Source organism: Vombatus ursinus, unplaced genomic scaffold (genome assembly GCF_900497805.2).
Source record: "Vombatus ursinus unplaced genomic scaffold, bare-nosed wombat genome assembly UNPS02014870.1, whole genome shotgun sequence".
Taxonomy (NCBI): domain Eukaryota; kingdom Metazoa; phylum Chordata; class Mammalia; order Diprotodontia; family Vombatidae; genus Vombatus; species Vombatus ursinus.
Window position 1 is genome coordinate 331,672 of NW_020954648.1, and position 27,840 is coordinate 359,511.

Consider the following 27,840-nt stretch of genomic DNA (forward strand, 5'->3'; position numbering starts at 1 on the left):
TATGATATTTTATGTTTAAATATACTTTTCTGAAGTAAGTTTATCAAATCTTGGTTACAGATCCCTATTCCCCAACTTCCCACAGACTTCATGGTGTTAGTTAAACAATTTTAAGCTATGTGTTCTTTTGCAGGACTGTATATTGTTTACTTCCATGTCTATATTCACTTTAGCAAAGTACTATGGGTTAGTATCATCAACAGAAACATGGAAATAATTTCTAAGATGTTGAGTTATAGACAAGATGGTGATATGCATTGGCAGATCCAGTTTCTACAATGGGAGTTCCTCATAAAATCACAAATATGGACCCAACAAACAATCAACCCCCCTAAATTAGACATTATAACTGCATTCACTGAAATGAAAGTCTATTTGTTTTTATAAAAGAAATGGAAACACCACTCTATAAAAACTAATTTTTTCTTTAAGCAGAAGGTAGCAAACTTCAAAGGGCAGCTAGGTGGCGGAGTGGTTAAAGTGCCAGGAATAGAGTCAGTAAGTCTTAGGTTCAAATTCGGCCTCCAGACACTTAGTAGCTGTGAGGCCCTGCGTCACTTTACCCTGTTTGCCTCGGTTTCCTCACCTGTAAAATGAGCTGGAGAAGGAAATGCAAACCACTCTAGTATCTTTGCCAAGAAAACCCCAAATGGGGTAACAGAGTCGGACATGATTGAAATGACTTAACAAAAACAGCACACTTCAAAAGAATAAAGGAAGAAATGACCTATCTCTTTGAAAATATGAGAGATCTAATTTAGAGTATCAAAGTGAGCTCCAGATGTAGTCACTTAATAAACCAAGGAAAAATTGTCAGTTCAGGCAATTTTCTGCCTCTTCTATTGAGCAGAAAAAACATTCATTTACCTTTTTTCTTCCCCGTTTGCTAAACAATTGGTAAAGATAAAAACAAAACAAGTGAATCAAAACTGTTGAGTATCTACAAGTGGCCACCTCCTCTTGTCCTCATCAGGTCTCAGGATGTGGAGAGTAGGATCAAATCATGAGGTGAGAGAGAGTCAGCCAAAGAAATGTACATTCATGTTAAGAGTGAATGTGTAGGTGTTGCTTATATATCCAAAGTCAAAAACTGTAGAGTTATTTTTTTTGCCTTACCTGTCAATGTGTATTATTCACATCGCTTCTCTTAGTTGATTCTAGCTGGGTTCCAGTGACTGTTTTCTTCTTTCCAGAATTTCTTCCACCACCTGTGAAGTTACAATGTTTAACCTAAATATTAAACCTTTCGGTGCAAGAGGTCTAAATTCAACTCAAAAGTTTGGTAGGAATATCATCTTACCCATTATTCATGTTTCAACACAGACAAGAAACACCCCTTAAAATGATTGTGTATTTTCTGCCTCTTCTATATGAGTGCTGGATTGAAATGAATGGCTAGGAAGTAAATACTAAGACAGTGAGAATCTTGGTCGGTTGACTCAGATTTGGCAAAAGCCGAGGGGAATAGACGGTTTTGCATTTAGTTTGGAATGTTGTGGCAACTTGGAAAGAATTGGGTCTCTAAGGAAGAAGTCGCCACATGTTAGAACAGAAGTCATTGGGTTTGGCAGAGAACGGAATGAGGGGATAACAATAAGCAGCACCACTTTCTGTCATGACTGAGACACGCTGGCCAGCAAACACTGTGTGGGATCTCTTTCTCTTCCAAAATTGATCTAATCAAGAGTTGTGCTTTCAAGTCAGTTTTCAAAATATTCCAAAGAATTCTCCCTGCCCAATGGCTCCTCCTCATCTGCCCACAGAGATCCCTAGCTATTCTCCAAAATTTTAAAAAAGACTTTTTTTTTTACCCTTCTGCCCCAGTGGACTCCCTCCTCCTCTGTCCTACCCTTCACTACTGAACTTCGCGAGCAGTCTTCCTCAGAGGAGGCTTCCTTTTTTCACCACTGCATCGTCTCAAGTCTCTGAAACCGAGACTGCCTCTGCGGCTCTATTGAAGCTTCTCACTCTAAGGCAGGCCTTCTTCACTTGGGCCTGTGAACTTAGAAAAAAAAATCCTAACTATTTCCACCTAACTACTTTCCTTTGTAATCCTAAGGATTTTATTTGATGTATTTTAATTCCTACCATGCCTTCACAAAGCCTAACTCCAATACCATTTCCTCCATGAAGACTTTCCTAATGTGCAGAGAGACCTTTTTCCCCTTGAAACCCAGCAAGCACTTTAAATTTTGCCGCTCTGTTGACTTATGATACATTATTCTACATGAGGGTTGTTTGCTTCATATTCATTCCTCTACCATGAGGTATGGATCATGTGTTACTTACATTTTGTATCTAGTCTTACCAACACCTATTATATTACTCTACATACTGTAGTTACTTAATAGACATTTGTTGAAGTTGCTGACATATAAAGTACTAAAGTTAATTTTCACTTTTAATTCAATTTCAAAACCAAATTTTCTTTCTGTTCTTCCAAAACAAACTAACTTTCTAGATAATTATAGGGGTGGAAAGAGGGGTGGAATTTACCTCAAGCTTCCATTTTGAGTTCATGAAGATCAAGGACAAATCATAGGATTATGATCTGCTGATGGAAAGGACCCCAGAGGCCATCTCACCTAACCCCCTCACTTAAGAAACTGAGGCCCTGAGATATGACTTGCCCAGGGCTAGATCTTGGCTTTGAGACTTATTAGTTACATAAGTCCTGATTTCACTTCTCTCTCAGCCTCAGTTTTCTTGTCTGTAAAACGCAGTAAATACCTCAGAGAAATGATGTCAAGAAATAGATATAACTACAATTGCTAGTGTGAGAAAAAGACCACTAAATGTCTGCGGTGGGATATGAACACAAGTCTTCCTAATTCTGGGCAGCTGGGTGGTACAGTAGATAGAGTACTGAACCTGGAATCAGGAAGACTCATCTTCCTGAGTTCAAATTCAGCCTCAGATCCTTCTAGCTGTGTGACCCTAGGTAAGTCACTTAACCCTGTGTGCCATCAGATTTAGAAATTTCTCAAGATTAGGACAAGACTGAACAACACCACCTTCCTGATTCCAAGTCCAGCATACAATCCACCATACAAAGGCATAGATTTTCAGCTGTTCAAATCACAGCTTTATTTAAAGCTTTTATTACAAACTTAATAACTTAATAAAATAAATAATAAACATATGAAATTAAGATTAAGATCTTAAGAAAACTTCAATAAGTTACAATCTCATCAATCAATAAGCATTCATTATAAGCCACTATGTGCCAGGCACTGTGCTTAGTGCTAAGAATATGGAGACAAAAAAGATGAAACAATCCCTGCTGTGAAGGAACTCACATTCTATAGGGTTAGACAACCTGTACATATGTGTGCATATATACATATATGTGCATACCTATTCAGGCCTAAACATCCTTTTATTTGTCTATATATATAAATCTAGATGAACATAAGATGGTTAAACAGATGGCAGGTAGGGAAGATGGACATTTAGCAGCTGGGCGAGGGGCCGTGTATTTTCCAGTACGACCTAAAGAGCAGAGTCTTAAGTCAGAGGACCTATGTTTGCATCCTCTTGGACACATCCACCTTGTGACTTTGGTCAATTACTAAAGTTCTCAGAACCTCAGTTTTCTCACCAGTAAAATGTAGGGGTTACATTAGATCACTTCAAAGGTCCCTTCCAGCTTAATTCCTATGAGATAACAAGCCAGGAAAGTGTTTTCTTCTGTGCCCTCTCTACGGTTGTCTCTGAAGTTCTGCCTGGCTTACCAGCCTGCCTGCTCACCTACCTGTTCGCCTGCATTCCTGTATCTGTAGTCAGTGCAACATAGTTTTATAATGGGAGCTGGAAGAAGGCAAATACTATGTGTTCTTTTCTAATATATGTTCCCTATGTTGTAATACTATCAAGTAGATATAATTTAAAGGGACTATGATGAAAAAGAGAATTCCTTTCTTCCTTGTCCCCACTTGTTTGATAACCTGAATGGTCGTTCCCAATAATGACCTGTGCTCTACCTGGCTTACTTTCCAAAGCCAACAGGAAGATCTGCTCATTGCCGTGCATTTGGTTAGAATTTAAATTCTCTGACTTGCTTAGAAGGCAGTTATAGAATTGTTAATTACAGAATGAAATCTTTCAAAATCTCTGACATTAAAAAAAAGGTAAAACAAGGGCTGTATTTGACTTTGCAATTTTTATCATACATAGATAATATACTCTTTATATGGTCTATCTAGCTGTCAGCAATCTGCTCTCTGCCCTAGGCCACATAGAGAACATTCACACTGTGTGTTCTTGGTTTGCCAGGAACCATCATCATCCTCCTTGACCAATTAATTACAAGACTGCTTTATTATGCCAGAGACACAATCTAAATGAATTCTGCAAGCTTTTCTACTTTCAGTCTGACTAATCAAAATTTATTATTAAGTACGGATGCTCAATGGACTGCACTCAAAATGGTTACTTAAGAAGTAAAGTGACCGGATTTAATGATGATCTAACAGACAAAAAAGATTTTTGTTTTTGACTATAGGAAACAAAGAAGGTGGTGTGAGAAAATAAATAAAAAATAGATCCAGAACCAGGGGTAACCTAGGGTTTTAATGCCATTTTGATTCAATGGAAGAGGCAAAGAACCTTAGGAAGTCAGAAAGAAGTACAATTTGGTAATTATGTAAGGAGTTAATCGAGACGTTGTTCTCTGATCACCTTGAAGATCCAAACCAAGTGTGAAAGCTTTGTTTAGAACTTTTGATTAGAGGGAATGGATACTTCCCTTGGTGTCAGTCAGCCTTCTGGAGGGTAGGCTTCAGTGACTAAGGCTACTCCCAAGATGAAATAAAGGTTAGGTCAGACTCTTGAGAATACAGACATGTGGAGTATTCCTTTACTCTGGTCTAAAAAGGAATCTTCCTCTGGGACTCAAGGTTCTATCCCATCCCATTTCCTTCTCTCCTGCTATTTTCCATTTGCTTTTCTTCGAGAGAGAGCTCCTGAAAGTAAAGCCAAGTGTGGTGGGGGGATTATTATACCCCAAACAGAAGCCATTTATGTCAGTGTGGGAGGGAGGTGGCAGCAGGAGGCGTAGCTCACTTATTTGACCTAGAGGAGAGCCCTGGGCTCTGGCCCACTAGGCAGAAATAGGGACTTATTCAGAGAGTGTGATCCTGGAATTTCTCCTTCTAGCTAGAGAAGGGTAATTTCCTGAGCAGAATGCCTTTTGGAAAAAGAGGATCTTCACATAGACTCTAGAAGCTACAGAAGCAGCAAGGAATTAAAGACATAATATGGAGGAACACATGACCTAGACTTTGCACTTCTCCATTAGAGTAAGCTATTTGCACAATGCAGGTCTTACAGGAAGGATATTACCTGTCCTGTACCTACAAAGTCTGTTTTCCTTCCAAGAGGAGTTCAAACCACAGCACTACAAGAGGGTGTGGGGGGTGGGGTATGAGCATGTGGAGGAATCTGTGAAAAGACAGGACCCAGTGGAGAGGAAGGAGAACTGTGCTGACTGTCTACAGGTTCCTGTAAAGTCCTTTAGTGTTGCTTCTGCATTTGTTTATGGATTTCTGTGAGTTCTGTGTGTAATCTGCATTTTCTATGGGGTAAAATAAAGACTATCTCGTATTCAATAATTGCATTAATTACCTTAAGCTTGAATGGGAGCTAGGGATCTCTTTGACCCACATTTGTGGAAACCTGGATATAGGTCCTATTGGTAGATTTTATCAGGGCAAACTCTGAGTAGTAGCAATACCACCCCAAAAGAGTTATCTTTTAGGGCCACTCCTAAGATTAGACCTGTTCTGTGTGAGTCTGGATGTTGGCTAAGATTTGGGGAGGGGGACGAGAGGTTACTACTTTAAAAGCCCTGCACTTAACCTCCCCAGTCCATTTGCAGTGAACATTACCTAAAGTGCTCTGTCCAGAAAGCTGCTAATGGCAGGTGTGTACATGATTACACCTGGAGTTTTTTTGCGTTACTGACAGGAGACATGCAATTCAACATGTAAGCTCATGCAGATCCATTCTCATCTCATCAGAAGCAGGAATGCAGGGATACCCTTGTACTATAAAGAAGGATGAAGAAAAAGCCAAGTTGGAGACACATCAGTCGTGGTTTCATTTCGACCTTGTCCTTCTATTCTCTCTTTCTCCTGCCACATAACAACTTGGGAAGGATCCTGGAAAACCGAGGGAGCCGATCCAACGATTTTAGCTGGAGAGGGAAGACGTGAACACAAGGAAGTTGGCTATCCAAATAGCTGTTCCCCCAAATGACAGGGATACATAAAAGCTATAGTTTGACAGAGGAAGCAGTTGCCCAAATCATTGCTTGATCACACTACAGTATTATCTTATACAAATACTGATAATGACTTGCGTCACTGCCGCTGTACAGGAAAGTCAAGTCTCTAAAAATATAACCCAGCAGGTGATCCCACACACTGCTGCTGAAACAGGAATGATTTTTGTTTTTCACAGAGGCAACATGCAAATATAACTGGGTGGGCAGCCTCTCAAAAATCACCTTATTTAAAATAGGTCCCACCAAATTAATTTAAACCAAGTCCTCCAAAGGAACAAGTTCAAGAGTCTCATTCAGAATATCCTTTTAATGCCACCTCCGGCTTCATTACTATCCTTGCCAAGAGCTCTTGGGGACAGTCAAGTCAGGCCGTAACTACATGGTACAACAACACAGTGATATAGAGAGGACAGAGACAGAGACTGAGATTTGGGATCTAATGCTGGCTCTTCAGTTTTCTCCTGTTGTTATTTAGACATTTGTAAAGTAAAATGTCTAAATCTACCATTCCAGTCCCCTAGCCAAGAACGCTCATAAGTGCCTAGGTAGGACAGCTATTCATAGCTGACTACCTTAGTAGAGAGACACTTTCCAGATAATTATCTTCCTAGTTTTCTGAAGGCCATGAGTTATTCACTATTCTTTGGCCAAGGTAGTGTATACTATAGCTTCTCTTCCTGAGATGAAAACTTATACCTAGCAACCAGAAATACAGGTGACAATGACATTATTTTACTGATGAATTCTGAGTTTCTTTAAAAAAAAAAAGGAAATGGAAGCAGTCTGGAAGGTAGTTGAGGCTGATCTTTTTAACATATGGATCCTTAAGTATGGAATGTATACTGCTTCGGTTAACAACACGCTAGAAGGATATGGGGGGAGGGGAATAAGCTTTTGGACTAATGGTGTCACTGGATACTACAAAAAAGTAGTATCAGTTGCACAGTTTCAAGCTATTCAATCACGGTGTATTCCAGGGTCTATTTTTTGTAGCTAACCAGCACAAACTTTGATTCACAAGCAGCATAAAGTGCTGACTAGAATATAATAATTCTATACTTAAAAGCCCTTGCAACCTAGAAAGAACAAAGGGAAACTTGAGGTTTCATTTTTTTTTTTACAAGTACACACACACAGACACACATACAATGAGACTGATTTGTAAACAAACATGGAAGAATGCGTGTGTATGTGCATGTACATGCATACATGCTGTATTCATCTTGGGAGACCATAATTTATTCTAACAATATTGCCATTGCTCAAAACATTTTTGGAACTCTTTGAAATTGCCATTTTTTCTATTTTCTGTCCGAAATGGAATATAGTTGAGTTGCAAATGCATAAGACTAGTTTTCTTATGTGGCTCCAACTGATGAAGTTTTTTGAGGGGGAAAGGGTTTTTCTGATCTAATACATGAATATGTATGAGTCAACAGATAAAAAAAATGAGGCCCAAAGAGGACAATATAAAAATCACATAAAACCCTTTTGAGCTTCCTCAGGCCTAAAATGACTGGATTAGATTAAATGACTGTCCCTTCTAATTCTAAGAGCCAAGTCATTTTGAGGTTATCACCTCCTTATATCCCAAACAGAATATAAATACATGAACAAAGAAGGGAAAGTCATAGAAACAACTTTTTATGCTTCTGGTACCCTCAGAGACAGAAAGTAAAGAAAGGCAGATGATACTCTTAGATGTGATTTGCAACAAGGTTAAATGATGGTTAGGTAAACTTTTTGAGACTCAGTTCCCCAACTGGTAAAATGAGTAAGTTGGGTTAAACGATTTCTAACATCTGTCCAATTTCTGAAATTATGTGATAAGAAAAATTTCATTCATTTATAGTAATTCCGTATTTGCTTCACAGAAAAGAATATCACCCTACTTTCATAATATTTTACTCACTTGACTTAGCCTTGAATGTCTTAACTGTTTCCAAAAATCAAATAAACTTTTTTCAGGGAATTAACTCTGAAGGGAATTCCAAAGGAAGAGCTGAAAGAATGTTTTTATTTTTTAAATGAGTATCTTTCCTCCATGCTTAAAGAAGGCAGCATTCATCTGGATGTCAAGATTCTGGTATGCTTGTTAAAAATTCTGTCATGTTACTTTATGGTCAGATATGGATAAATGCGTCTCACTTTATATATTAAACCTCTAAAAATGAATGCTGCATAACTAAAAAGGACAACTAGCCAGCTACCTAGCTGAATGTCCACCTATGTAACCTGAGAAATAATAAAGTAGCCCAAGGTATATGAATATCTACTACTTTTCACTCTCTAGTAACTAAAGTGGGCTCAGACTGTGTAAGTTGCATAGCAGAGCTCTCCTTCCCAAAATTCATGTACTGTTGGTTTTTTGAGGATCACAACAATTTAAGACCATTTATATCTTAAAGGTGAAATGAACTTGAGAAAACCATAAAAAGTAAAATGCAGTTAGAAATCAACATCACTCCCACATCAGGAGTCGCTCACATGTATGCTCAACTTTAAGCAATGTGGAACTTCTAAGAGATAACAAGCACTCTAAAATTAACCAGTATGCTCTAAAAAAGCAAATCTCCTTGCATAAGGCCTGAAATATATTTATATAAGTACTAGTGGTTTTTCTGATGCCCTTAGAAAATAGGAATTACTATATGTATTCAGAAATTTTTGGTTTAAATTAAGAATATGTAGACCCTTCTTATCTAACCTAATCACCAAAGTTTGGGGGGGGAATTGAAATATTCACACACTACACAAACTCTTTAAATCTTCTAAAACTAGTACTGACCAGACATTTAAAGGGGAAACTGAGGCAAGAAAGTACAAATCAGTACTAAGTTCAAGAACAGTAGCCCATACCCTACATTTCTTAAGAAATTAGGCCATGACCCGAAAGAAGCTAATTGTTCTTGTAACCTGCTTTCATGGGAAAGGAACTGAAAGGCTCATTGTTTAACTAAGAGATGAACAATGTGAATCATTTCAATGATTTGTCCAAGAGGCCTCAGCAAACCACAGAATGACTTGGACACCACCAGCTAAATGCCCTGGTTCACTTTTTTCCCCCTGAGATGCCAAAAATTCATGTTATAATTAACAGGTGTCCTTGTGCTTAATAAGAACAACATTCCTATACATCCCGACTGTGTGGCCACATGCTCCCATCTCATGATTATGCCCCAAAGGAATGTAAAAACATGTATGCAGAAGTGTGTTTTCATGTCTACAGTCCTCCTCAGAGACAAAAGGGGCAGAAACGATGATGGGAACAACTGCTGGAGGGATTACAATCCCCTCAGATAACCATTCATACCTAGTACAAACTGGAAAAATGCTTGCTGTAAATTTTTCCCCCTAGTGCCAGGCAGGCTTGTGTTACCATCCATTTGGAGGGAGACCATCAATAATCTTCTGGGTCAGTGACTAGGGAAAAAGCTGGCTATAAAAAGGAGAGGAAGAAAGAGGGGATGCTTCCTTCCACTCAGAACCCCTGCTGAATGGAATGAAAGGAGGCAGATGGCTGCCACCTTCACCTTTAATTAGAAAGGGTAGCTCAGAGATGGCATTGTTCTAGTTCACAACACTCCACCACAAGGAAGAGTCTGTAAATACTGAATTAAGTCATTCTTGGTTTAAATTGTTCTTTCATCAAAATCTCCATAAATTTAATTGTGGAAAAATTAAAGGACACAACAAAGCGCTACTCAATGAACAGGCGTTTCACCTGATTTGCTAAATGAGCCTAAAACTAGCTTTGATTCACAGATTATTCACGTGGGAGGAGACCAGTCCTTTAATATGTGTGTACACACACACACACACACACACCCCCAACTCTTTAATCAATCTTCATTCTACTATTTTGAGATCAGAAAGTAGACAAATTCTAATATTCCTGTCGTTCAGGCAAGCTAACTGAGGTTCACAATAGTCTCTGCACAGGGTCTAATGGTGAATTTGGATTAGAACTAGAAACAGAAGCAATGACTTCTGTTCTCCAGTCTACCAACTGACGATCTACCACTTCCCTCAAAGTCACAACTTTATTGTTCAAATTCAAATCCGGGGGAAAATCCTCTAGTTCCAACAGCTGACTTTCTATGTGAGGACCCCAAAATTACCTGACTTTTCTATTTGGCTTTGCATTCTCAGAAGTATTTGTCATCATGAATCATACGTCACACAATCTCCATGAAACAGGCACATTGTATAAAAGGAAAAAACAGAATCTGAAGGAAGCAAAGTAATTTGTTCTTTGGTCAAGACAGGCACTTGGTGCCACAAACCAAAGGGTAACCTCAGCCTTTTGTACCCTCAATGGTCTCTTGTATGCTTTCTTATTCTTTCTTTTAATTTTTGCAGTAATCAAACATAGTTTCTCCAAGTCCCTAAGGGTATATAAACTTCAAATGTGAATGAAAAAAAAAACCCTCAATTTTTGGTAGCAAAATGGGTCCTCTCTATATTTGACACCATTACAGATACTCAATCTGACTTTCGTCAGCAGCATAACACAACTTATGCCTTTCGTCCCATCCACTGACCTGTGGCTTTATGACTGCCCACAGCCCGCTGTTCCCGGTTCCTATCTCTTTCCCCCACCTTGTCCCCATAAAGGTTCTCTGCATTCGTACCTGTTTCACACACATGCGCAACTTCAATTTCCAAAGGTAAACACAGGTGGTAAACTAAGTCACTGAGGTTGGATGCTTGCATTTCAACAGTTCAGCAAAATATTTTTTCCTGACGTCAATAACTGAAAAGCTTCTGCCTGTACCACTGGTTGCTTCACAAGGCTGTCAACACTTCCTCCCCACTCCCCCAACCCCCTGGCCAAAAAAAACTTCAAATATTTATTGAAATCTACTGGGTGTTGGAAAGCCAGAGATGGAATGGGCACAAGAAATGACTGGCTTTTTAACAAGGTCCATGCTCCCCAGAAGGGTTTTTATTATCTACTTTCCAATGAAGGAACAAAATTGGTATCTACAGGGGATATTAAATATCTAACTGAGTCAGCAGGGTCAAATAAAAAACATGCAGGAAGAATGGTGAGAGAAGAAGAAAAAAAACTTAGCTGAAAAAAGCCAAACTTACTTGAGGTCTCACGGTACAATGAGTCAGTCTGAAATGAGATGAGGGAAATGCCTTCCTCGAGGGTTCTGTTTTCAGATGAAAATCTATGGAGGGACCATTTTCCTGTCCTCAGTTTGCTGTGTGACTCCCTCAATCAAGTGAGCTCGTAAGGTTGCCAAGCTCCCTCTCCGCCCGGGAAGCTCTTGAGGACCTGTGCTCTACCTCTGAGAACAACATCATGACCTCTGTGGGTGCCACGTGGCACTGCTGCTATTGTTACTACAAACACACTCAACTGAGCGTACCAACTTATTACCTCATACGCACCACACCACGGTTTGTAGGAAATGCGACGACAGCTCAGACTCACGGCCACAAAGCTGGTCTCCGGCATTCTTACAGCCCAGGTTTTTTAAAAAAAGATCATGATGGACTAACTCTAAGTGACAGTGGTAACTTTTGTGAGATGTTTGGACAGATCTGAAGTAAAGGTTCCCTTTCAGGAGGGAGGGAAGGGAACAGGTTCTGGATCTATGACTTTATTGGTCTATGCAGCTTCCGGAATGGAAACTCTTTCCATCCCCAGAGATGGGTAACAACTCTGGAAGTCAAAGTCTTAGAAAGGTGCCTGGAATACTAGGAGACTTACCTAAGGTCCCACAGTTAAAATGCATCAGAGGCTGGCCTTACACCCACATCTTCCTAACTTAAAGAGCAGTGGTCTAGCTACAATGCCACACTGCCTCTCAAGGTTCAAAATCATCAAGAAAATTAAGTGGAGGTGGTACAAAGGATTTGCTTTGGTATATAAGGAGAAGCACTAGTCTTTAAAAATCTGAGTGAGAATTCCAGGGCAGAAGAATTTTCATTTCCCTTGAGGTAACAGTGGAAGGTCAAGTACAGGCAGGAGGGCAACGTTTTAAAAATAACAAGTGGCTAAAAGCAAAACTAAATTCTCCTTAAGAATGATTAGCTTTCCTGGGTTTTATTTGGCTAATCAGCAGCGCATTTTTTTTAAAAGGCACAAATTCAAAGTTTGTTTGCTTTGATAAATTACTTCACTCGTGTACAGGCCCTGCTTCCCAGCTCACAAAACAAACCTCGCGGCACAAAGGGACACTCTGACCTTGTTTACTGCAGGCTTTTGAAACCCCTCTCTCGTAACTCCTGACATCACTGAACGTGCATTTGCACCTCCAATGCTCTTGGCTGCACACGCTGAAACCCTGTCTCCCACAGACAGTTTGGTTGTTGACTAAACACTCCAGAGCACATGGAGAACAAACAACTCTTCCAAACCCAACTGGTGTTAGTGCTAAACCTACCAAATTCACATGACGCTTTCTCGCAGGTTTCACCTTTCCTTGACTCCTCTTACAGGAACATTCAGGACTGTGAAAGCCCTGGCACCCAGAAATAATCCTGCATTACAGTTTGCTTCCCTGGCTTTCTCCAAGAACAGGGCTCCCCTCTGACACCAATAAGCATCTGGGCATTCTACCCGCTTCAGAGTTCTCAGATTCCTCCCCAGTTTTCCTCTTAAGAAACTACCACCACCACAAAACCAAACCAAAACAAACTCCTTCTGCCCTAAGAAAGCACTTATTTGTAAATACTTCAGTGGCTTTTCAAGGGACCCCTTAACATTCCTTAACATCAATGAAGCTTGCTTCATTTTATTTCTCAAGGAAAAATTCTGCTACTCCACACTGGAAACAAGCAAATCACCTTCCTCTTACGCTTAAAAGTTGCTCAGAGTTGGAAAAGTCTCAAGCCAAAATAAAATACATTTTGAGATATTACAGCTGGCGCCATCTCTAACAGGGAAAACCAGGGCTCAGAGTGTCCTGTAAGACTTCCTTCCTAAGAGACAATTTGGGTTAAGTGCCAAAGAAAAGGATGGTATCAGTCAACTATCCCTCCTCCCAAATATAACATCGAAAGAACAAGGTATATGAACAATATTACTAGCACCAGTTTCAGATACTAACCAAACTCCATTTTCCTTCTGGAAAATAAATTCTGACTCTAAATATAATAGAACCAAAGTAATGAGCCCCGAGTATGAAAACCCCCAATGTACCTCTCTAAATTAAATCTAGCAAGTCTTACAGGAGCAATGGATTTTTACAACTGATTAATAAGAACACTGTCACCAAAGTTTACCTATCTGAAATTGCTTGATCATAATCTTTTCCCTACAGTGAAACCACTTATAGAAACCTCAATTCCTTGTACTGAAGTCTCTCAGAAGACAAAAAAAACCAAAAACCAACCAACCAAAAAAAAAAACCCCAAAGAAATATTTGTGCATTGGTTGTCCTCGTTTCTTACAGTGAGTAGAAAAACATCCTATAGAATTCATCAAAGTAAATCTGCTCTAGCTAAAGAACTATAAAGAAAGGGAGAAACCTTCTTATGGTTACCATAACAACTATGTGATCACAGTGGAAAAGTGCAAGAGAATTTAAGACGCAGGAGAAAACAAGTGTCATCCTGTCTGTAGAAAACTTATCATTTCTATCAGGAAGCGACAAAGTGATGGCCATTTATATTTCTGAAACATCAAATCATTAACTTCTGAGAGTCGTTGTACTCTTCAAGCCACTCATGAAAAAGAGTAACAAGGAAGAAAGACCTCTCTGTGATCAGAACCATTTTGATTTCAACCCTGGAACATTACCACCACTCTCACAGTCCATTTGGTACATACTTTTTATAATGAAAGCAAAGTTTTAGTCAATCTAAAGAGGAGGGGACTAAAAAGCCAGAACACTCTTGTAGAAACCAAATAAAAAACATGTTCCTCTCTCTCTTTTTCTCTCTAGTCATGGGAGAAAGGGGGAAGATTAAACAGAAAAGGAATATTTCTCTAAAATTCTCACTCACTAGCATGCATATCAGTTTCATTTTCTGTAGGGTGGACAGCACAATCAAGAAGTGAGAGTATTAAATGAATCTTTAGTGAGGGAAGAATCATGCGATCTGCCACAAGCAAATTATGCAGGGGCCAGAACTAAGGAAAATCAACTTAAGAGAAATCTGAGTCCACTATCTTTGGGTTATACAGTCACAAGTACATCATCTAGTATGAGAAGTGAAGACATGTATGGAATTCTCTGACACAACCTTTCCAATTAAGAAAAAAAAAGTTAAAGGATTAAAGCAATGTGTAGGGAGGAAGGAAAGTTTAATTATTAAAGCAACTGCTTCTCTAAAGGTCACATCTATTCAAGGTTTATTTTAAAGTTTGTTTTTATTATTTAAAGATCAGGCAGGGAGCAAAGTAACCAAACAAAACACCAGCTGCAGCTCCAACTGAATGAGAGAGTTTTCTCTAATCTAATACATACTGTAGTGTGGTTTCTGTAGTGCCTAGAGGAGAAACACTAAAAATCACCAAAAGGTTCCACTGTGTGTTTGCATGTATCCCTGAATTTCATTTTTGCAAAGCTGGAGACGTATGGGAAAATTAATGCAATAGGGTCATGCATTGCTGTTTCCTAAGTCCTTCTATTTCACCATTAAAACCATGTTTAAATATGATTTTATTATAAAGATAATGTGTTAATGTGTTACACAGAAATGCTAGGAATCAAATCAAAGGACAAAGGATGATACAGTATCAATGTATAGTATAATATATTATGAAAGCACAGAACAAGACAGACAAAATGGAATATTTTTCTCAAACAGGAAAGGGGTTCTCGCTAATGCTGATGTAGATTTAAAAAATAACAAGGTTTTGATTGCTTTTTGGTTTTGTAATGTTACTGATTCTCAATGAATTTTTTTTAAGACTTTGAACCTAGGAGAGGGGTATCTAAGTTAACAGAAGAGATTCCCAAGAAAAGGAGGCAATTGGTACAGTGGAAAGAGCACCAGCAAACTCTGGAGCCAGAGGGGCTGTGTTCAAATCCTTCTGTGGCATCCTTGGGCCTAAGCTTCCTCATTTATAAAAGAGGGGCCTGGACTACTGAGGCTTCTTCCATCTCAAGAACTATGATGAGTTGATTGAGATGATTGAGAAATGGTTAGAAGAAGCAAGAAAAAAAGGTGAGGGGTTTGGGGAAGGTGGTGAGGAAGTTGGTGGTTCAGTGGTTAGAGTGCTGGGCCTGGAGTCAGGTAGATCTGAATTCAAGTCCAGCCTCAGGCACTTACTAATTGTGTGACTTGGGCAAGTCTTTTCAACTCTTTTTGCCTCAGTTTCCTTGTCTATAAAATGGGGATAATACTTCCCCATTCCCCTACTTCCCAGGGATGTTGTGAGGATCAAATGAGATAATATCTGTAAAAAGTGCTTAGCATAGTGCCTGGTACATAGTAGCTATAATATAAATATTTACTCTCTTCCCTTCCCTAATAAGAATGGCAACAAATAAGGTACATTTTCTTCTCAAGCATGAAGGTGGAATTATTTTCTTCTGGGCATTTCTGCCTAGACCTTGCTCCCAATGATCTTTTGTTATTGGGTCATTTCAGTTGTGTCTGATTCTTTGCTACCCCATTTGGGGTTTTCTCAGGTTTCTTTGTTTGTTTTTGGTGAGGCAATAGGGGTTAAGTGACTTGCCCAGGGTCACACAGCTAGTAAGTGTCAAGTGTCTGAGATCACATTTGAACTCAGGTCCTCCTGACTCCAGGGCTGGTGCTCTATTCATTGCACCACCTAGCTGCCCTGCATTTGGGGTTTTCTAGGCAAATATAATACTGGCATGGTTTGCTATTTCCTTCTCCAGTTCATTTTACAGATGAGGAACAGGCAAACAGGGTAAGTGACTTGCTGGGGGTCATACAGCTAGTAAGTGTCTGAGGCTGGATTTGAACTCAGGTCCTCCTGACTCTAGGCCCTGGACTCTATCTTTTGCAACACTAGCTGCCTGTACTCTCAGTTACCCAGGCTTATTTACTCTTCCATTTCTTCACCCCCATAACCAATTAGTCACTAAGTCTTATCACTTCTACCCTAGCAACATCACTCATGTATCTGAGATTCCTAATGCCATCACCCTCGTTCAGACCCCCATTCAGGCCCTTGTCTACAGTACTGCAGGATTATAAATGCAAACAACCCTAACAGGATCGAAGCGGCCATGGGAAGAGGGTAAAAGTCAATGAAAGTACGGTACCTGGAGGGAAAGAAAAAAAAATCACCAAGGAACAAGAATAATTATTGAAGGGAATTTTTTGGTTCAACATAGAAGTAAAACAATCAAAACCTAATGGCAAAACCAAAACTGACTTCTTAGCATCAGCCACCGTGCAGGTCAGCACAATAACCTCAGAAGATTAAGAATGAAAATGAAAGTGAAAAAAAAAATGCCCTATTTGAAGAATACACTAGACTTCTGTGATTTTTTTAAAGAGAACTTTTTATTAGAACTTGTTTAAAAAATCCCCAGTGACCCAGGAAAGAACCTATGATTCCATGAAATAAGATACTACTTTCTCATCCATCAGACCAACTTTAGGGACTAGGTCAGAATAATAGTAAATTATGAAAGAAAATTCGAGAGCCCTGGAACTGTAAACTCCATATTCATTTTACATGATCTTTTCCTAGAATCTGCTCCTCTTTCCAACTGTTTTTTTTTTAACTGATGGTATCTTCTTGTTATCCAGCATCAGTCAGGCATCATCTGTGGGGGTTTGGCTGGAATCAAGTCTGGTGGTTTGGGGCCCCCACGTACTATTCCCAAAGCAGCCTGAGAGAATGGGGCACTTTGGCTGGTGATCTGATGTGCCAGGCACATGCTGCCTCCTGTCCCCCCCTGGGGGTGCCCTGGTGCTGCCAGGGTCCTGGACCGAGAGCTGGAACAGGCCACTTGACTCCCCTTTTCGAAACTGTAGTAGCACTTATCCTTTTTTTTAAAGTATGCATATCATATAAAGATTCAAGGTTTCATATTATAATCCTCTTTTTGTGTTTTTCAAGGTAGAAATTTTGTTTTTTCGGTGTTTTAGTTCAAAATAAAATAAAATAATATGGTCACATGATTTTGTATGCATATAAAATTATAAGTGCTATATGCAAAATGAGTATTCATGCACATCTATGATTGTTAAAACAAAAAAAACCCCAAATGACTAAATTTCGGGAGGCCAACCTTATCTGCCTCATTTCCAACTACAGTAATATCTTCCAAATCACTTAAAATAAAACTTGTCAGGTTTCTTCTGATCAGCCCATCATCATCAAAAGTAAAGTTTCTCCAAACATTAGCTTTTTTAAAAACTAAAGTTAACCTAATTTATTCTAAAAGGAGAACATTTTTTAAACAAAGTCAAATCCTGTTTCCACAGAACAGGATGGTTGCATGTCCCTTACTAATAAATACCTTAAATATTAATTGTTTTGAATAGAATTATTTTATTAAGTGTTCATTGCATGCAAAAAACTGTCCTAGGATTTAGGAAAAAAAGAAACGTTTAGGTATGTTCAGGGGAGGGGGTACGCTGGTAAATATTGCTCTCTAGGGGGAAAGTACTATACTACACTTAAGTTTAATCTGCATAATTAATATTTTTCCCTATTACTTTCTGAAGAAGTAGCTCTAGCATATTCCTGGGTATATATGTTTCCTCCCTTCATGGAGCTTACACTAACACCAGTTTTCATTCCATAGATTCTATCCAACCTATTATTACCTGGCATAGTACACATAAAGAGTTGGCCTTCAAGGCAGAAAGACCAGATGGTTCAAGTCCGATACACATTAGCTGTGTTGCTCTAGGCACAAGATATGACATTCTCTCTGTGCTCTAGCCAACTTGTTAAGACTTAAGTTGGCGAACAGGTGTCCTCTGCATCAGTGAAGGGAGTTCCCTGTATCAATGAAATAACAGGTTCACTACCTACCCCAAGGATACCTATACCATCCCTAGAGGGAACAGTAGACACAGCGCTGGACCTGGAGTTAGGAAATCTCATCTTCCTTAGTTCAAATCTGGCCTCAGAAACATACCAGCTGTGTGATCCTGGGCAAGTCACTTAACCCTGTTTGCCTCAGTTTAAAATGAGCTGGAGAAGGAAAAGGCAAACCACGCTAGTATCTTTGCCAAGAAAAGCCCAAATGGGGTCACAAAAGAGTCGGATCTGATGGAACAACATCTACAATACTTATCCCTATTATTAGTTTAACATAAAATAATATTTTAAAAAATCTTACGTATTTGACTTGGATAGATCTCTTAGACTGTGGGGACAATCACTACAATTGAAAGTAATAAAGCTGGAGTTTTCAAAAATTCTATAATTAAGATATCCCTTTAATTCAGACAAGCTATCTATGATAACTATTTAAGTCTGCTGTAATACCTGCTCAGAAATATCGTGAGTCAGTAGTTATATATAGATACATTAACATAGGTTTGTGTTCACCCATTTATGTAACTAGAAGAATGATGGACTCTGAATCAGGAAAGACTTGGGTTAAAATCTCAGTTCTAAAACTTACTAGCTTTAAAACTTAAGCCTCTTTCATAAAAATGAGAATAATACCTATACCACATACTGTTTGTCTTCAGAAAAAAGCATGCTACAAATCTTAAGACAGTGCAAATGTGTTTCTGTGTCTATTTGTGAAAACAGATCAATTTCAGAAGCATAGGGATCTTCAGGGGAGCAGCTTCCTCTACTCATGCAAAAAGTGGCACCTTCTCTGCAGCTTAGAGAACAGCACCCCCTCTGGGCTACTAATCTAAAATGCATTCACACTTGAAGGTTGGGTTCCTGGAGAATTGCTGCTACTCTATGCTCTGTGGGTAAGCCGTGAGTCTGCACTCCTAATTAAAAAAAAGTCGGAACCTCATAAGCCCCTACCAGTGTGCTTCTCATTAATAGTCATGCCAGTAGATACAATTACTTAGCTATTAGCAAAGGCATTTACTAAGATGGTATATGATAAGAACAGAGTTGCTACAAAATATGCCTCCCAGAAACCTGGAGTACACTCTCCCACAAACATATAAAACCACTGTGGAAAGAGTGAGCACACATTTAAATTACAGTGGTAGTGAGGATATATGTGTAACCAAGGCAACTCACAACTAGTATTGCAGTGCCTAGAAATTATTTCTTTCTTTGTATAGTCCTCTCAAAAATTTCCCTTGGGTCTACAGTTACTAGTTGGTGGGATGCTCAGCTGGGCTTCCAGGGTCTGCTGATCTCTTGAGTCTACTGCTGGCCTTCTTCTCTGCTGCCAGAAATCATAATCCTTGAAGCTGTTTCCTCCCTTGGAGAAATTATCTCACTGTATCTTTATCTGTCTGTAATGTGTATGTCTATTCCCTGCAACATGCAGTATCTCTTTACTGGTCTAATTCAAAGCAACATGGACTAAGGAGGGTGCGGTTCAGAGAGAAATTCTCCCTTCTCTGCAATGGTTTCATCCATACATAGGTCTTCCTTGCAATCTCTCCTATTATTTAATTCTGGATGGGATGTCTCCTAGTCTACTACAAGATGCCATGACCCATGGTGGGGGAAGAACACAGAAATTACTTCCGCAGGGTGTTACTCCACAACTGTTCTAATCTCTGTTTGCTCATACTCTTCAGAGCTCACTTTTTAAAAATCCCAGAGGTATGGCCAATTTGTTTCATTAACTAATTGGCTGTTACCTTTTTGACATAATCTATCATAAAATGATCATCTTTAAAGGTATTTCAGCATCTCATTGGTGAGTACATTAAAGGTTTCCTGTGATTACCTGCAACGTAGGTTGAGAACCGTATTATCCATCCAGGAGAGTGAGATTCTTGGGGTCACTTAGAAGTTAAATGACTTGCCTAGAGTCATGACATCAGTCCATGTCAGAGGCAGGGCTTGAACCAAGATCATCCTGACTCTGACATGGGCCAGCTCTCTATCAAATATAGCATGCTAGCTTTTATTGTATTATATGCACACATATACAAACTACCATTATTGCTCTCCAGCTATGAGTGGAGAAATGAGGTCTGTGAGGGCCACTTCTCCCAGAAAAAACAAACCTTTGCTTGTACTTAATTGCCACCAGCTTATACTGCCTGGGGTATTTTAAGACTGCTACAGGAGGTACAGGGAGCTAGGAGCAAAGCAGGGCTGTGTGAAGCTATGGTGGGTGGTGCTTCAAGGTAGTAGCCTTTCATGGATGGAGTGGGAATAAAAAGAGGAAAAAAAAGCTGTGGGCTGCTGCAAGTGGCTCTCCTACAAACCTCCTGTGGGGGTACAAATAATTTCGATAAGTACTCATAAGCACTCTTTATATTAAAAATGTACATATTTTCAAGGAGTTTAAATGTACAGATTTTAAAAAAACCTTTCAATTCTCATGTCTTTGAAGAAGAAAGGGTATTATCACAAAACCTCACTAAATAATTGAAAGACTGAATTAGTGAGAGTTCTTAATTACAGAATTTTTTCAAAAAAGAAATGGAGTTTTATTGCTTTCAAAGACAAACTAATTGTAAATGTTAACAAAGTCTTTCCAAGCACAGGTCTTGCTTTAATGAATAGAAAGGAATGATTTATAATAAGCAGAACTATTTGAATACAATGTATTAAAGTCTCAAAACAGTCTGTTCTGTTAAGTGGGTTAAATATAGACCCTATGATCTTGTTTATACTATTAATTTTCTCTCTAGAGAGTAAAAGTAAACCAGCTTAATGTGCATTTAACCATCACAAATTCTAACTCCATGGAGTCTGAATTAATGAAGTGTCATTTTACAAATGACATTTACATCATGAACTATAGAGATTAAAAGCAGATCTAAGATCTAGGATACCACAACAAGTCAATGACGGCTCAAAACATAGCACGGTGTGGTACAGCGGAAAGGAAGGTGGATTTTGCCTACCGATAACTCGATGTGTGACCTTACCTAAATCACAGTCTATCTGGACCTCAATTTCCTCATTTATCAAATGAATGGGATAGACTAGATGTTCCTCTATAGCCTCTTTGTCCTCTCACATTCTGTGACTCTCTGACCTTTTGTCTTTTGTGCCTATGTTAACAAGAATTCTACTAGAAATGGGGTTTCCTCTGGATTACAAAACTAAAGTGTTTCTGAGCCTTCTAAAAGCACTGCACTTGCCCCTGGGACACAGAATGAAGGATCACTACCACTAGGTATCTCCCTTGGCCAAATACTGAAATCATTAAGATTCAACAGTGCCACTGAATATGAACTAAGGACTTTCCCCAGCCAATTAAGTCTAATTAAGAGAGGTTTCTATGAACTGTCATTTCCTAGACTCAACTATAAGCTACATATAGGAAGTAAGCTTATAGCTTGTAAGTAGAACATACAGCCTATTAAAGGGCAAAGTCGGAGACATTAGACCTCCTTAAACAATCAATTGGTTAAAGAAATATTTCATAATAAACACACACTTGAACAATGATACTGATTGTGTCATGGGTTAGTATGCTTTCATTTTGTTTTAAATGATTCTGGATGTTCAGAGGGGTGAGAAAGAGAGGGAACTTAATAGATAATTGGCATTATTGCTTCTTCAGGGTGTTGGCAATATTTTTGGCTGTGGCTATGCCCCGCTTGTAGGCTACAGTTATATGGCAGAGAAAGTGGGGATGGGTCACAGATTACATTTACACAGGGCTTTAAGCTTTACAGCAATTTACCTCACAATAACGCTTAGGTATTGTCTCCATTTTCTAGAGCAAGAAACTGAGGTTCATTGAGATTTAGTGACTTGTCCAGAATCATAGAAACAGTAAATATTAAAGCAAGGAATTGAACCTTGAATTGAACCTTCTCTTGACTCAGATTATCATAGAATAGGTCTAAAGCTGGAAGAAATGACAGCAATTATCTAGTAGAATCCTAGCTAACCCATGAAACCCATCTGTGGCATTCTTAACAAGTAGTCAAAAAGTCTCCTTAGGAAGAACTTAGTGACAGGGAACTGACTTGTCCCAAAGTGACCCTCTGTTCATGGCTGATTGGATGGTTATGAAGTTTTCCCTTATGCTGAGCTTTATCTAGTTGTAACTACAGCCAAGTCAAACAAGTGTAATTCCTCTTTCATATGATAACCAATCAAGAGTCAGTCAACGAGGACCTCCTCCCAAGAAGGCTGCCTGAATGGGGGTCAAATCGCCCAGCTCCAACATACTGATTCTATCAAAACCATGAAGTTAGAAATAATGATCAAGAAATCCAGTAAGAAACTGGCTTGACTTCTTCTACTCCAGAACCACAAAAGGAATCAGTCAGAAGCCAGTACAACCAAAGGGAATCTTAACAGTCTGCAACAATATGTGTTTGGAAGCAGCAAGAGAGAGGGTTCTCTAGAGAAAGCCCCAAGGGGTACCTTGGAAGTCCTTGGGAGCTGAAACTGGCAATGACCAGCACAGTGCAGACCACAGGTATAGCTGGTTGAGCTGGGGCATTATTTAAAACTAGTAATATTTTAAATATGATGTTGTTGTCCCCATAATATTTAACAGCTGGGCTAAAATAACTTGAAAACCAGCTTTAGTCACCTATGCTTTCTTATTTGACCACCAAAGAACTGAAAGCGATCAATGGCTGTAGTCTCTCAGAACGTGATGATTTTGAGATGCATAAACAAAGCATTGGTTTTAATTTTAATTTCAAAATCTCCTTCTACATTGTTGTTGTTTAGGTGTTTCAGTTGTATCTGACTCTCTGTGACCCCATTTTGGGTCTTCTTGGCAAAGATACTGGAGTGGTTTGCCATTTCCTTCTCCAGCTCATTTTTACAGATGAGGAAACTGAGGCTAACAAGATTAAGTAATTTGCCCAGGACCACAAAGCTAGCAAGCGTCTGAGGCCAGATCTGAACTCAGGTCCTCCTGATTCCAGGGCTGGCACTCTATCACTGCATCACCTAGCTGCCCCATGCATGGCTTAACTTTACAGTAATTTATTTCTCTTTGTTTGTCCTTCACTCCTTCTTATCCCTTACTTACGACATCTTCTTATCCTACTCTTCCTTCCTAGCATCCCTATTGCTCATTGCTGATTCCAAACCCTATGTTTCTCTAATTCTGAGACCAAGAGTTGATTAGAAATGTTGTTCTGCCCTAGCCTGCAAGTTCATGAGTCAATTATGACATTAGAGAAGGAAAGCAAAGATTCATTTCTTTATGTTGGTTTGGTTTTAGATAGATGTCTAGATGTTCAAGAGTTTAATCATAGGATAATTCTACTACCACCATAAAGAGAAAGAAAAAGAGAAAAGATCAAGGGAAAAGGGAAACTATTTTAGGCAAGAAAGTGGTATAGTTTACTGACCTAATTGTAGGCTGGAACAGGAAGAGGAAGGAGGATTTTACACTGCTAACTGAAGTCATGGGACTAAACCTGTATGAGTTGTTTGTTGTCCTTCACCCACTTTTGAAAGGGTGGGGTTTCCCCCAAAAGTTAAGGGGAAAGGCCGTGGTCCTAAAGAATTGTGTGATAGCATCCCTGGTGTAATGGAGATAAGGCTATGGAGCTCATGAATTACACGACAGCACCACTGGCTAATCATAAATGACTATTCTGACAGAAGACAGGAAAAAAACCATGAGGTAGAGCACAAAGAGTCTTGGAGAAAAATGAGTATATTGTTCATGAGACAAAAATCAGTCGATGCTTTTCAAGAGGGTCCCACAAAGACAAAATTAGAAACTTCTCTACCTTTAGGTGCATGTATCTGTTATTTGGCACTATTTCCACAGAAGGCTCTTAACCTGTGGGAAAGAAATTATTTTGTTTAATAATAACAATAGTAGCATTCACAGTGCTTTAAGGCTTATGATGGTCTATAAAAATATTTCCTCATTCTATTCTCACAACAGTGCTGGGAGATATGTGCTATTATTGTTCCCATTTTAGAGATAAGGAAACTGAGGAAGACAGGGGTTAAGTGACTTGCTCAGAGTCACAGAGCTACTGAGTATCTGAGTCTACATATGAACTCCGGTCTTCCTGGCTCCAAAGACCTGGTCACTTCCTGAACTGTCACAGCAATCAGTATTTGAAGGTCAGTATAATTTACTGACCTAATCACCAGGCTGACTGGCTGACAGGAAGAAGAGCAAACAGGGAGTGGGGCTTAGAGGGGACTTGACAATTTTAACTGAAGTCATAGGAAGGACAAACATACATGACTAGTTTCTTATCCTTCACTTGCTTTTGAAAGGATGTTTTGTTTGGTTGTTTTTATTTTCCTTAAAAGTTAATGGGAAAGACCACAGAACATGAATTAAATGGCATCTAATTTATACGGAAAATCCTAGGTGAGGAGTCCAGGAAAGCAGCATTGGCACTGAAGTTGTGCTGAGGTTTTTTTAAACTACTCCAAGTTACCTAATGAAGAACTATAACTAGCACTATGAAAATAGGGCTTCACTCAGGGTGAGAGCATTCAACTGGGGCAGGCTTCCTCCCACGTGGAAGGTACACTTCCTTCCAAAGAGAAACTCTACCAGTGATGACGGCCTGTGCTCCTTTCCTCTCTTCTCCCCACCCACCAGGTCCTCCCGCCTTCCCCTGTCTGGGAGTGGTGGTGGCGATATTGGGGTGAGGTCCATCCGCATTCTCTCTCACTCAAATATTCTGGCCCGGGGTAAAAATATTCCTTGTAAATCATCTCCTTCCTACATAGTGTCAGAGCACTTACAGATTTGCTCCCTTTATTCCTCCCTTGTTTTCATCAGTGATGAATATGCTTAGGAGGTGACTGAGAATCTGTCATTTACCTCAACAGCATCCGAGGGAGTTCTCTCATGGTCTGGGTACAGGGCTTTATTTTCCTATGCTCTGAGACATGGTATGGAAACGACACTCAAACACAGTCTGGAAAGGGTAGGAGGGAGACAAAGGACCCTTGTCCCTCTCCAGCTGCTGATGAGGAAGCTGATATTTTTGGCCAACACAGCATCTGAGGGTGGCTGGTGAGACTGGAGGTGAGGAAGCAGCAGAGAAAAGGGTCACATCAGAAACAGAAACCACCATTTCTGTGAGCTGAAATATGTCAAGTCCTTCCAATCATGACAAGATTGAGGTCAGGGAGTTCTGGGCTGAGAGGGGCTGCCAAGGATCCTCTTGTGGCCCAGAGGCCCCTAAGAAAACTGGCCTGGATAAATGGCAACTTCCTGCCTTCTCAGGGATTGGCAACTCTCCCAGCAGCTTGGCCCAAACGTGAAATGAACCAGTGGACCTGGGGGCTTCTCAGCTGGTCTCCCCACACCCTTCTAGTCTTTATCAAAATTTAAAGGGTTTACTTAATTTTATCACTCAAAACTCAAGCAGCAAGAGCACTTCATGTCTGGTAACCAATGCAGCTCCTTTATCCCTAACTCTCTGGACCACCAATGTGAGTGGCCACAATCCCCATGCTGTGGTTTGGCCATGATCTCATTCAAGAGAGCTGTTAGGACAGGAAGAAAGTTTGGCCCCACCTCTTCCCACTTAGCTCCAGTGTGAGGATGGCTCCATGGCTACCTATCAGGGAAATAGTGGAAAGAAGACTGGCTTTGGAATCAGAGGACCTGGATTTGTTGATTACTGGCTTAGCAAACCATTGAGCCTGCCTTTCCTCATCTCTAAAATGACAGGGTGAGACCAGATGATTTTGTACGGTGTCTCCCCCTCTCCAATCCATCCTGCACACAAGTGCTTCCTTAAAGCACAGGTCTGACCACGTCACCTTCCTATACAATAAAGTCCAGTGGCTCCTACTGACTCAAGGATCAAATACTCTTATCTTCATCATTCAAAATTTCTATTTTATGTTTCATATAAGGTACAAAAGTATTAGCATAATAATACATACATAATGTGTAAGTAAATAAATATACACATTTTGGGGATGCCTTCACAAATATTTTTTTATTAATAGGGACGCCCAATCAAAAAAATTTGGAAGCCACTGAGCTGAGCAAAAATGCTTATAATTACTAGTGCTTTTGGCCTGAGAGACACAACATGCTCTCATGAACAAAATTTAATCCAAAAGTCTGGGGAGCTTGGTGTGGCTTTAGCTCTTGTTGCTGATAACCTATGAATTTCATTCACTTTTAGGACTCAGTTTCCTTCATCTTTAAAAAAAAACATTGTTTAGCTAAAGGAGATAACATTTTAAAAACTTTTTGAGGGTCATAAAGGTTTGTAGAAAAGTGATAGTGTTCAATGAGGCTTTTAAGATGCTACAAGATGTTACTTAGATGACTTTCAACTGTCCCTTTCTTATATCATTACTAATGAGCAGAAGAAAAAAACTGATCACCTCTACATATTCCTTCCTAACCTTCAGACAGTGTGATGATAATATCAAATCCTCATATTATCTCCAAAAGAAGTGCAAACATCACTTCTACAACCTTTCGTCAGGATGGCCAGTGGTTTACAAAGAACTTGAAATAAAGGAATTTATCTCATTTTAGACATGACCATGATGACACTAACTCTAAGACACAAAATGGGCTACATTTATGGCATTTGTTTTTACTTTGCCAATAGTGATTCTGACTAGAGTACTTTTAGCATTCAAATATGGCTGATTAATGATAAACAGAGAGTTTTGCACAGAGCTGTACAAATCTCATTTCCTCAAAATGAGAACTCATGCATTCCTTCACAGGCAGTCATTACAGGAAAGAGGGGAAAAGGCATTTACTGTAAATGCTGATCTGATGTAACTTTCCCACCTCCTTCAAAGACAGAATTCATCCAAGATGCCTTAGTCATTCTCTGAGCAGAATACCACTTTCCTGAATGTACACATTCAAAACCTCATGCCTGAGTCTGAGAGAGGCTGAATTGGTGATCCCAAGAGAAAACAGACTTGGGGAGGAAAAGGGAAGCAGAGCTTTCATGCTTCCTTATCTCAGTGTTTGGAGTATATACAGGAAGCAGGAAAGCTTCTGAATCTTATACTTTAAAAAGGCAAAAAGGGAAAGTTTGGTAACATAAAACAATCGACATTTCAGAAATCACCACTTTATTTGCCTACTTTATTCACTATTTCTTTCTTCATGTTCTTTAAAAAACATGACTATAGTTCTGAATTAGAACTTGCATAACCAATGTCTAAGAAATGCTGGTTATATCATTTTAAACCACAGGAACAAAAAAAAATTCTGTAAGTAAAAGAATGAAAATTAACTCCAAAGAGTATAAATCAAACAACACAATAGCTTCCTTAAATGTAAAAGGGGGAGATTAGATGAGGTGATTTCCAAGGGCCACTTCACCTCTAGATCTGTCACCCAACGGGGCAACTGATAAAAGATCAGCACTAAAAATTCTATGTAGAGGCAAATCCTTTATCACGCAGAAATAACTGAAATAATCAAACATTAAGTGCCTACTACGTACAAAGCATTGTGCTAGACTACAAACTACATCAAACTCAAAGAAACAATGGAATGTAAACTTTCCCTTACCTGTAAGACCACTGAACTTTCTTATCAGCTAGATGCACCTTCAGCACAGTCTCTGCAAAGCCTGAACTGCCC

At 39.4% G+C, this 27,840-nt stretch overlaps 1 long non-coding RNA gene across 2 annotated transcripts; it reads right to left on the bottom strand.

Moving 5' to 3' along the window:
* Positions 1–985: 985 nt before the first annotated feature.
* Positions 986–27,840, bottom strand: LOC114028060. Of its 2 annotated transcripts, none has more exons than XR_003567325.1 (3): positions 27,769–27,840; positions 24,017–24,069; positions 986–1,208 (listed from the first exon to the last, which is right to left on the bottom strand). It is a non-coding gene; the product is annotated as an uncharacterized LOC114028060 (long non-coding RNA). The 2 variants fall into 2 exon arrangements; XR_003567324.1 differs by lacking the exon at positions 27,769–27,840 and adding an exon at positions 25,081–25,217.